This window comes from Protopterus annectens, chromosome 3.part0, assembly GCF_019279795.1.
Source record: "Protopterus annectens isolate FY-2018-M chromosome 3.part0, PAN1.0, whole genome shotgun sequence".
NCBI classification, from domain to species: domain Eukaryota; kingdom Metazoa; phylum Chordata; order Ceratodontiformes; family Protopteridae; genus Protopterus; species Protopterus annectens.
Genome location: NC_056731.1, coordinates 1,106,442,048 through 1,106,454,257, shown reverse-complemented (window position 1 = coordinate 1,106,454,257; position 12,210 = coordinate 1,106,442,048). Strand labels below are relative to the sequence as shown.

The following is a 12,210-nucleotide window of genomic DNA, read 5'->3' as shown; positions in this document are numbered from 1 at the left end:
TATCAAGATATAACGAAAAAATATTGCTCTGATCCCAAAACCATAAAGTATAAATTATCACTGAGATCTCAACGAAATAGTTCACAACTTATTAGTGTGGCCATATCAAGTATAGGTATATTTGTAGGGGGATATTGGTACTAAAATCCCCACGATCAACATCCTGTTGTAAATCAAAGCATACTTAAGAAATAATATATAGTACTGATTCAATGGTGCAAACTATATATTGGTATGTACATAAAACCACTATCTCATATGGATCCTAATAAAGCAGGACGTATATTAACAACAGTATTGAGTCCAGGCGGTATGTGTGCCTTTAGCCTTAGTATCCACCTAAGTTCGAACATTTCTACAGTGCCTAAGTGGTCACCCTCTCTCCTGTTCGGGTTAATAACTTGTGGCACTTGGAAGCTAAAACAGTGCCTAGGTCTTTCAGCACAGTGTGTAGCTAAGGCACTAGTAAGGTTGCTCTTTTTAATGTCGTAGACATGATTGTAGACTCGGTCTCTGAGTCTACGTGACGTCATGCCTACGTAATAACTATCACATTGGTCACATCTCGCAAGGTAAATAACATTCTGTGTATTACAGGTGGCATAGAAGGTAGCTTTAAAATTTATGTTAATGCCTGGAATCCTAAGGTCCTGTGTCCTGCTTATGAATTTACACATGGAACATCGGCCACATGCATAAGTGCCTGTTCTTATCTGGGCTCGAATATCAACAGGCCTAATCTCAAATTTCTCCTTACAAAGCAGTCTTTTGAGATTCATACAGTTATTAAATCTGAAGTTAGGTTTATTACCTAATAATCTCAAGAGGGATGGCTCTGAAAGTAAAATTTTCCAATTCCCTTTTATAATCCTAGTTAAGTGCTCAACGTCATTGGTATATTTAATATCATACTTAATGCTGTTACCTTCCTCTAATCCATACTTAGCTTTCCCTCTTTTATTCCACGAAACTGGATTCTTTAATGTGGATTCAACTACTTCATTAATTAATTCACCAGGATATCCTCTGTCCATAAAAAGATATTTTTGTTGCTCAATCAAGCACAGAGCATCAAATCTATCAGTACATATTTTTAATATTCTACTGATCTGGCCTTTTATGATGTTGCGGAATGTGTACCGTGGGTGCAAACTATCATAGTGGAGGATACTATTCCTCCAACAAGGCTTCCTATACAAGGTAGTGGCCAAACTGTTGTTGTCACCCTTTGTTATAGTAATGTCTAGGAAATCAGCTCTTACTAGAGAGTATTCATAAGTAAATGTAAGGAATGAAGTAGTACCATTCATGTAGCTGACAAAGTCTTCATGCTCATCTGCACCTCCATTCCATAGTATTATGACGTCATCTACAAAACGTCTATAGATGACCACGTTATTAAACCTAGGGTCACCAAAAATGTTCTCTTTCTCCCACCTATGAATCACCAGATTGGCATATGCGTTGGCGCAGGGAGTGCCCATGGCCACTCCCCATGTTTGCGCATATACCGTGTCATTAAACAAAAAAATGTTATTATTTAAGACCAAGTCCAAAAGGCAGCAAATATTCATGATCTCATTGCTGTCTAAAGTTCCCTGTTCGACTAAATGGAGCCTGATAGCGTCAAGCCCATAATCATTGGGAATACTTGTAAAAAGGCTCTTTATATCTAATGTGACAAATAAAGTATTCACATTTAATTTATTGGCTACTAGGTCTTGTTTAAGGTCTTCTAGTAACTCATATGAGTTTTTTAGAATAGTTGGTATTTCTTTTGTCATCGGACCAAGCTTAGATTGTATATAAAGGGAGGCATTTTCGGTGACCCAGTGGTCACCTGATACTATGGGTCGTAATGGAGGAGGATATTCATCTTTATGCAGTTTAGGCAGCCCCTTTATGACCGGAATAAGGGGTGATTCTATCTTCAAGAAATCATATAAGGACTTATCTATCGATCTTGTCATGAGCAGATCGTACAATGTATCATGTACATAGTTTACTATTGATGCAACTTTTGATTTGTCAATGACCTTGTAGGCCTTGTCCTCACTGAGCATTGTATTCATCAGTTGGTTATAGAAACATTTATCTAGAGCGACAACCCCCCCTCCCTTATCCGCTGGTTTGAACACTGTATTCACATCATTACTCAAAACATCTAAAGAGTTTCTAAGCGCATGATTCAAATTTACAAAAATATTGCTATGTTTATCATGCTCGTAATAACTGTAAAAATCATGTTCACATGTTCGCATGAAACACTCAATGGTTGGAATTAACGGAGGTATGAAAGAACTTCTCCTTTTATAAGTTACAGCATTGCGGGTAGATATATAACTGTCAGATGGGCCATCATTGAACAACACTTTAAGAGACAATTTTCTGGCAAACAGGCGTAAGCCTATGAGAGTATCTGATAGTACACTGTGCTTAGAGGGTATAAAGGATAACCCCCTATTTAGTAAAAATTGCTCTTCCGACGAAAAAGACCTAGTCGCCAAATTAAAAAACAAGGAGTTTAGTTCTTCATCCTCCTTCTCCGTTCTGGTGTCTCTCCCGATAGTTTTCTTTTTCCTCTTCCCCTGCTCCCAGAACGCGTGCGTGCAGCGTCTTTGTAGGGGAGAGGAAAATTTAAAGGCAAAGGTGCGGCAAAGGTATTGTTCTTGCCAGTAGCTTTAGATTTTGCACCTAAGTTTTCAGTGTTGTTCAAACCTTGCTGATTACAAGGTAAAGATAGACTTGGTGTGTTGGATGTAATAGGCTCTCGATGGTTAGTGTCATCTACTTGGGAAATAGGAACTAGCCTAATACCCAAGGACTCAGTCAAAGTGGTGGCTGATCCATCATTAGCTGTATTCATAGCTGCCGGTGACTGAGTGATGTGTTTTACTACGATATGCAATAATAACAGTAACAGTTGTTTTTGGCATACTTTGATATACATTTTTAAAAGCTATCTTATGAAGTCTTTGCTTCTAATTTAGTTTACTTGTGCATTTTCCATTAAGAAGGGAGTTACTTTTTTCGGTGGGTGCTTTTGGACCTGGGCCACAAAATTAACGGTCTATGGACAATTCAGTGTAGTCAGTTAAGCAGCATGTATTTGAGAAACTACAGGAAACTTTAGTAAGCAAAGCAAAGTGAGAGCACAGGAAGAATATAAAACTGCCACAGGACTTCTACTGGAGGTCACTGAATGTTAGACTACAGAGTCTGAGACAGAGATTACCGGTAAGTTGCTATGCTTCTTCATGGAAAATGTGAGGTATAAAAAAAAACAATAAAATAGACTTTATACGGAAAGCAAGCTGAGGCTAGGCAAACTGCTTATTTGATACTTACCAGAGCTTTCAACTGGTTAAGTTGTCTGAGTACTAAGATTCTGTAATTTTTTTTTTTTTTTATTTCATCAAAAATAATGTTCTCTTTTTGCATCACCCCTTAATAGTCGCACTGATAAGACATTTTTGTTTTTAGTTTTTATCAAGGAAAATGTAAGGTCTTCTTTTCAAGAGCGGTTTAATTACATGGCTATACAACTATCTTTCTTAACCAGTTAATGAGGGGAAAGCGCGAACGCAGTCCCCCACTACCATAAATTATGCAGTTGAGTATCCTACATTTGAGGACATCACAGGGGTCAACCCCACCAAAGTGCAATGGAGGAGCCTCACTCTGGGAGAACCACCTTCTTGATCATGGTCTCTCCCCTGCCAGGTAAGTATGAGTTGCTAATTTATATCATGGCAGATCTAAGGCTGTACCTTACTTTACAAACACGGTGCTATTTCTAATTTCATCTTTTCATAAATATTGTATGATCACATCACACATTTGTATGGCAACAAGCAGAGTTCAGAAGTCTAGCACTATCCAGTAAATAAACTATGGTACACTACCATTTCCCATGGGGCAGTTCTTTCTTAAAATCTACATTGCTTGACATCACATGCTAACAGAAACATAACCCTACAGTAGGCTGTCCTGTTTGTCTTGTCCAGCAAGCAGAGAGTGAGTGACCAGCAGGAGACATTGTACACACACGCAAGCTGACAGGCATCATGGCCTATCAGGTTTTCAGTGAGAATGACTTGCATACCACATTTCAGTCCCCACCCCTTTTGTTTGCTTTTCCAGGAGGGAGGGAAGGAAATCTACTGGCCAAAGAAAGGTCTAACAGCAAGATGATGCAATGAATCAGCCAAGTGTGTTCTGCTTAGAAATGAACTGCTTTATATTAACCACAAAGTCATTTACAGACACGATTTAACTACACAGTGACTTTTGTCAAGATTTAGTTATTTTTCCTAGCAAGATCTGTGTTTTTATGGCAAAACAGCCACAGTTACATTCTCTAACTACTACTATACATTAAATATAAACTTCTAATTTCTCAGAAAATATATATTAAAGCAAGTCTTTTTTTTCCTCTCAGCTTTCACTATGAAAACTGCCAGTATGACTATATGCTTTATATTTAAATCGGTATTTAAAATGTGACCCTGATCTGAGGCATTTATCGATGGCAGTTGAAAGTAGTACACCCAATCCTTGTGAACCTTATGAATAAACATTTTTATATTTATCTATATTTGTTTGTAAGCCATGCCGGTTCTATTCTCAAGGGTTTCTTTCTAGGAGTAGCCTCTGAGCAAAGTCCAGTAAACTCAGTTCTGTGCATTTTGAAAGTCTGAGTATCTTAAGTGAAATCCAGGGAGGGAACTGCAATATTTTAAAGTGCACTTAGGAGGGATATATACTACATTCAGAGCTGCTATATGAGGGACTAGTGGTCTTTCACTAAAGGTACAGTAATCTTATAATTAGAAAAGTCAGCCCTCATGCAGTGGTGCACAATAGCCAAATTTCTCTCTAAAAGCACTTTCATTTTTATATGTAAATATCTCAATTTTACATGAGTTGAGACTCACAGTATCACGTTTTGCTCTTCTGAAGAATACAAAAAAAAAAAAAAAACACCACTTATCTTGCTCAGTCATGTCATAGAGTAAGCAAATGAAAACTTAGAGAATCATCCTGTGGATTACAAGATGAAAGTGCAAAGTCTTAATGGTCTGTCCTAGGACCGCAGTCTTACTTAGAGGCTTCAACATACAGCAATGGTACCTCGATTCATAATTATAGTCTCATTAGTATGTACATCATTTGGAGCCGAATACAAGAATACACCTTACAACTCTGGTCTCGAAATCCCCGCCAATGAGCAGAAATAGCTGAGGCATGTATCTTAATGGAGGAGAAGAACAGGCCTTTGTGGAGTAGATCTGTTAAGTAATCGATGATTAGAGGCAGGCGGGGCAGTGTTGTGTCCTCTCCTTTAGACTGAATCCATGAGCAGAACCTTTTCCACTTATCAGCACAGGATTTTCTTGTACTGGGTCTTCTGGCTTCAAGAATGACGTCCAGCACCTGCTTGCTTAGGGTTGCTGGGGGAGAATTCAAGGAATAAGCCAGGCTGCAAGATTTAGGGTTTTCAGTTGTGGATGCAAAATCTGTACCTCCTGCTGATAGAGCAGGTTGGGTTCTGGTATAGGTGCAAGGGTGGCACCGGTGTCAGGATGCGCAGGAGTGTGTACCAGTGCTGGCGTGGCTAGTCCGGGGCAATCAGAATTGTCCTTGGTCTGTCCTGTTTTATCTTGAGTAATACTCTTGAGAGAACGGGCAGAGGGGAAGGCAAAGATTGAGAGATTTAACTACTGAAAAGATAGGGCATCCATTTCCAGGCCCTGCTGTGATAATTCCTGGTTCAGAATTTGTTGAGCTGATGGTTGTAGGGGGAGGCAAAGAGATCCACCTCTGGGGTCCCCCATTTCTGAATCAGAAGGTTAAAGGTGCTGGGCTCCATTTGCCACTCATGTGGGTCTAGGAGATTTCTGCTTAAGCCGTCTGCCAGTGAGTTTTGTTGGCCTGGCTGGAACTGAGCTTGCAGATGGACTTGAATGTCCAAGGCCGTGCTCCACAGAGCCATGGCTAACCTGGAGAGTGGGTAGGAATGGGTTAGGCCCCTGGGAAATAATCTCTGGGTCAGCAGTAGGATTCTTGAAAAAAAAATTTGTGAGTGTCAGGTACTCTGTAGTACCTGTCTGGTTTCCTAGGGGCAGGAGGTAAAGTGTCAAGATTAAGACAGGATTTCATAAAAACATCATCCACAACATCCAGGACAGGGAGTATAGCTAAAGGCTGGTGCTGAGGCAACTCTAGAAATTCTCTGAGTCTCTTTTTGGAATGAGGATAGTCTTGGCATTCCAGTGGAAATGCTCTATTAAGGTATGCAATCATCATCATCATCTTCTTTCAGCTGTTCCAGTTAGGGGTCGCCACAGCGGATCATCCGTTTCCTATTTCTTCCTGTCCTCTGCATCTTGCTCTGTCACACCAACCACCTGCATGTCCTCTCTCACCACATCCATAAACCTGATCTTAGGCCTTCCTCTTTTCCTGTTGCCTGATAGCTTCACCCTTAGCATCTTTTTTCCAAATATACTCAGCATCCCTACTCAGCACATGTCCAAACCAATGTAATCTTGCCTCTCTGGCTTTGTCTCCAAACCTTCCAACCTGGGCTGACCCTCTAATATACTTATTCCTAATCCTGTCCACCCTTGTCACACCCAGTGCAAATCTTAACATCTTTAACTGTGCCACATCCAGCTCTAACTCCTGCCTTTTTGTCAATGCCACTGTCTCCAACCAATATAACACAGCTGGTCTCACTACCCTCTTGTAGACCTTCCCTTTCACTCTTACTGGTACATGTCTGTCACAAATCACTCCTGACACTCTTCTCCAGCCACTCCATCCTGCCTGTACTCTCTTCTTCACCTCTCTGCCACACTCACCATTACTCTGAACCATTGATCCCAAGTATTTAAACTCATCCACCTTCGCCACCTCTACTCCTTGCATCCTCACCATTCCTCTATCCTCCCTCTCATTCACACACATATATTCTGTCTTAGTCCTGCTGACCTTCATTCCTCTTCTCTCTAGAGCATATCTCCATCTCTCCAGGGTCTCTTCTACCTGTTCCGTACTCTCAGTACAGATCACAATGTCATATACAAACATCATAGTCCACGGGGACTCCTGTCTGATCTAGTTTCCCCAAAAGAAAAATCCTCTGGAGGGGAAGCAGAGGAAATGGATTCCTCTGCATCGGAATCCTCAGATAAAGGCATGTCTTCATAATCAGAAATCTCAGAGTCATCGGACTCCTGGTCTGTAGAAGCTGAAGTGGACTGGACTCTGTCTCTTAGCAGGGAAAGGCTGACTTCCCCTAATCAGCGTAATAAGGTCTTTGGCCATTCTAAGCGTTTGTTTTTGTGGCATGGGAGCAGGTACATGCGCTTTGGTCATCGGTTTTCTAGGCATAGTGCGTACTCTGGGATTAAGAAACTCTGTAGTTTTGGTTAAAAAATAAGTCGTTGGTTTGAGTCAAACATCGGTTGAGCGAAGAACTGCCTCAGGTGCTGGTGCCTGCATAGCAACTCTGGACCCATCCAAGGTAGCGACATCCGGAGGTTCCATGGTCGAAGAAGAGTCTCGCAGCATACCGGACTCTGAATGGGTCTTGGTAGAGGCCTGCGAATCCCTTAAAGTGAGCATCAGGGGCTGCAAAAGCACCTCACTGAGTATCTGCGACTAGCTTAATGGAAGCGTCGTCTGCAGTTTTGGACCTATGCGGTCCGTCTTTATCCTTACTTTTTTTGGAATATCGGTAGTCAGATGGCTTACCAAAGCCATTTCAGAATACAGAGATAGAGAGCGAAAGAATTTACCGACAGTGATGGACATCGTGGTCTGGGCCTAAACATGTGATGCAGTAAGAATGAAAATCTCTGTGAGGTATTTGCTTTCCACAGGCAAGACAATTGTTAACTTTTTCTGACATCGGTTAGAGCAAGAAAAAAGGATCCCCAACAGGATCCTTAGCTTTAGAAGACTTCAGGATTATTCAATTTGTAAATGAAAATTCAGGTAGTGGCCGAAAGGTACTTGCGAACTGCTTCTGCTTCGGGCTCCTCAGCAAGGAAGACTGATGTAATGGCGTCGGCTGCCTGTTTTTATACCCCTGACGTCAGTCCTGGAGCGACAGCATCCGACGCAGAAATTCTAAGTCTCTGGTATTCGGGCCGACTGAGGGCTACCTGCAGGCAGATAACCCAAGTGTGATGACTCCAACAGTGAAACACAAAGAACATCACATCATTCACCATCTCATGCATATTAACCAATGCCCATAGCATCAGAAATACATTTGATCAAATAAATGCTCTCCTATCTTCTCACTCGCCTGACATTACTACAGGTAAAAAAAGAGTTCCACCCTAACTATGGCTCAACTTGCCCAGGTTTGATTAGCAGTTCAGGTGATTGATATAGAGACAGGAAGGGATGGGGGGAAGAAGCTCACTGGTGAGGCTCCCTAAAAGATGCCATGATTTAAAGAGAGGAGATACTGGTGGATGCAACCTGCAAGGATGGGGGTGTACAGAATAATAAAACATACCAGATGAAAGCACAAATGGCCAGATCCCCCAGGATGCCTTTATAATCCACGATCAGCCATAGTAAGACCACAGTGAGTCCAGGGCAGTAGAAGGATGCTAGTAGACGAGGTATGGAAGTGGAGCACTGGGAGCCAGGCTAATATAAATGAGGTCTAAAAGGATAAAAAAAAAGAAAAACACAACTAATTGTCAACACCTTCTCTGAGCGTAGAATTACTTATCTGATGTAAGATAAAACAAAAGGCCTGGAAGTGGAGCTCTAGTACTATTCAAGTGTCATCTCAATCCCAGAGTTATTGCTCAAGTCAGTGACTCCTCATACATCAGTCCTACCTGGATACTCAAAGTTCCCTCATGGAAGAGCAAGCTGGCCATTGTCTTCTACCCCGACCAAATTTCAGTCCCATATTCATAAGACCTCCATTTCCCCAAAATTCAAAATGATTATCCTTCTAGGAGATAACTTTAGCTGACAGGGACCACACACTACTGACATGTCTGAATTCTGCCTACAGTGACCTCATACAGTTGGGTCAGTGAGCTCACCCATCCAAACATACACACTAATCACCACGCTGTCCTTGATCTACTAATAACCAACAACCCTCCTAGAATTGCTAACACAGCCATTTATTCCCCGTGATTTAGCGACCATCTTCCAGTTAGCTTCCATTATCTCAAACCAACAACTCAGACTTCAAAATTTATCGCGTGTAGGCTCAAATCCAACACAAATATTACAAACCTCAAAATCACCTCTCTTCTATCAGCTCAGCTCTAATTCTCAAAACACAGCACCTCTGACCTGTAGCCTCAATCTTTACCCTAACTGAGCTACAAGTCTAATTCTTCCCACTTACAAAACATCTTTTCAGAAAAAAAAAAATTTAAATAACCAAAGAACTCAAACAACTTCCCAAATTAAGACAGATTAAGCACGGCACAAATGGAAGCTAAAGCTATCTTTATAATCTCCAGCAACCTTTACAACTTTACGTAAACCGGACAAACCAGTCATACCCACACAAACTCAACTACTTTAAGTTTTCCTTATAGGGATACATGCTGAACTTGAACACTTCTAGAAAGAAGTAAACCTACAAATAGGTCATAAAAACACTATCACCCCCATACACTCCACTGCTCTGTCAGCCAACTTTCACAAAAAATTCAGCCACCTCTCAGATACAAAACACAAACCTTCCTCCCCCATCTGTTTGACCCTACTACTTTAGGAAAATATTACCAAAGCATATTGAACCCTTAATAGAACAAATCTGCACATACACTCCCACAGGATCCTAAAACTTTAATCCCAGGCTAATTTTTTTCAATGTATAAACCTCCTTATTACACCTCTGCTGCACATCTACAACCATTGCCTAACTAAAACATTATACCCAACATCTGGAAAACTGCTCTTATTAAACCTCTTTCTAAATAACGAAAAATAGAAAATGCCCCACAATATACACTCAGCTCACAAACTAGATCCACCCATACCATCTTCTCAAATCCAAACAAAATGGCTTCTGGCCTAGCTGTACTACTAAGACTGCACTATGGACCCTTATTGTGAAATCATACTGATATAGCCAAAGGAAACCTTGCTGGGTCTTTCTTCATTGACCACATCAACATTTTATAAAAAATACAAAATCAGTTCCCACTGGAATGGAATCGAGATGCTGCCACTCAATATTAATATAAAACCTCTCTTTATTAAACGTTAAGCGCTGTCATCTAAAGATACTTAGACTTCTTCAGAACAAAAAAAACTGCCCTTGGGTATACAGTTTATATAGATGTCGTCATCAACTAATTAAGTCAATTAATTAATTACAAAAAGCATTTAAGGTGCCAGTGTATAAAATGCTCTTACACAAAGAAATGCTCTTACACAAAGAAATTTTAAGTTATAGATTTTAAAATACAGTTTCATGGTAACATACACATAAATGCACCAATCCAAGACTGATAAAAACATGACTAAAAATGCCCTATGAAGCATTCCTTCAGTAACCTCCTTGTTGGAAAAAAAATAGTTACTGTTCACAAGTTAATGTATTTTATGATTATCTCCCCCCTACCAGTCTATCCAGTATTTGCCAATATTGGCTTAACTGAAATTTGGTCATTTAATCCTGGTGGAGTAGATGCATTTAATTTGATTTGCCATCTTGTCTCTAACTCTCCCAGTTTTTTACTAATATTCCCTCCCCTGGGATTCACTGTGGCAATGTCTAAAATGGCAAAGTAAAACTGCATAAAGAAAAAAGATGCCAAAAATGCTTTGTGGAGACACTTGCAAGAAAGTAATTGTTGTAAACTGTTTTACTTTGCCATTTTAGACATTGCCACAGTGAATCCCAGGGGAGAGAATATTAGTAAAAAACTGGGAGAGTTAAGAGACAAGATGGCAAATCAAATTAAATGCATCTACTCCACCAGGATTAAATGACCACATTTCAGTTAAGCCAATATTGGCAAATACTGGATAGACTGGTAGGGGGGAGATAATCATAAAATACATTAACTTGTGAACAGTAACTTTTTTTTTCCAACAAGGAGGTTACTGAAGGAATGCTTCATAGGGCATTTTTTAGTCATGTTTTTATGAGTCTTGGATTGGTACATTTATGTGCATGTTACCATGAAACTGTATTTTAAAATCTATAACTTAAAATTTCTTTGTGTAAGAGCATTTCTTTGTATAAGAGCATTTTATACACTGGCACCTTAAATGCTTTTTGTAATTAATTAATTGACTTAATTAGTTGATGACGACATCTATATAAACTGTATACCCAAGGGCAGTTTTTTTGTTCTGCAGAAGTCTAAGTATCTTTAGATGAAAGCGCTTAACGTTTAATAAAGAGAGGTTTTATATTAATATTGAGTGGCAGCATCTCGATTCCATTCCAGTGGGAACTGATTTTGTAATTTTTACATTGTGTTGACTGTTTCCCAGTTCGTTGGTTATTTTAGTCACATCAACATTTTAGACATATGCATCAGCACAAAGTCTTTTGCATGGTTTACAGACTTCCTAGCCAATCCAACAGACTTTTTAAGACCAAGAGAGGCTCATCCATTTCTGAAGCAATACCTCTTTAGAGGAGATGTACCTCAGAGCTCCATACTTGCCTCTTTGCTGTTCTCTATTTTTATTAGCAGACAACAATAGGACTTTCCACACATACCTCCCAATTCTTTTTTTCAGATGATATGGTTATATATAGATCCAACCACTCACTTTGCAATTCAAACCCAACTCAAAACAGACCTTCACTCATTTAACACATGGTTAATCAAATACTAGGTACTACTAAATCCCACAACTACTGAAATCATGCTCTTCAACACCACTCACAAACTGGCAAAATCCTCAAAGTCTCTCAACACTGAAGACATTACCAATATTACCAAAGAAGAAGAAAAAAGAAAAAAAAATCAGGAATGGCATCAAACATACAGGTAATCCCTATGGATTTTAAAATATACTACCTGTCACACAGGATTTTTACAGAAGCAGAGACTAATTTATTAAAGAAAGGCTTCAATTTTGTGCCCTCTAGAAGGGCGGACATTGTGGACACTATTGTCAATTTAAAAGCATACACCAGAAAACTGAATTTAAAGTTGTTAATGGGGAATCGAGAAGGTAAACAAA

The 12,210-nt window shown here is 39.8% G+C and overlaps 1 non-coding gene across 1 annotated transcript; it reads right to left on the bottom strand.

Annotated features, from left to right (window-relative positions):
• Positions 1-3,567: 3,567 nt before the first annotated feature.
• LOC122797377 lies at positions 3,568-3,731 on the bottom strand. The gene has a single exon (XR_006364099.1). It is a non-coding gene; the product is annotated as a U1 spliceosomal RNA (small nuclear RNA).
• Positions 3,732-12,210: the final 8,479 nt, after the last annotated feature.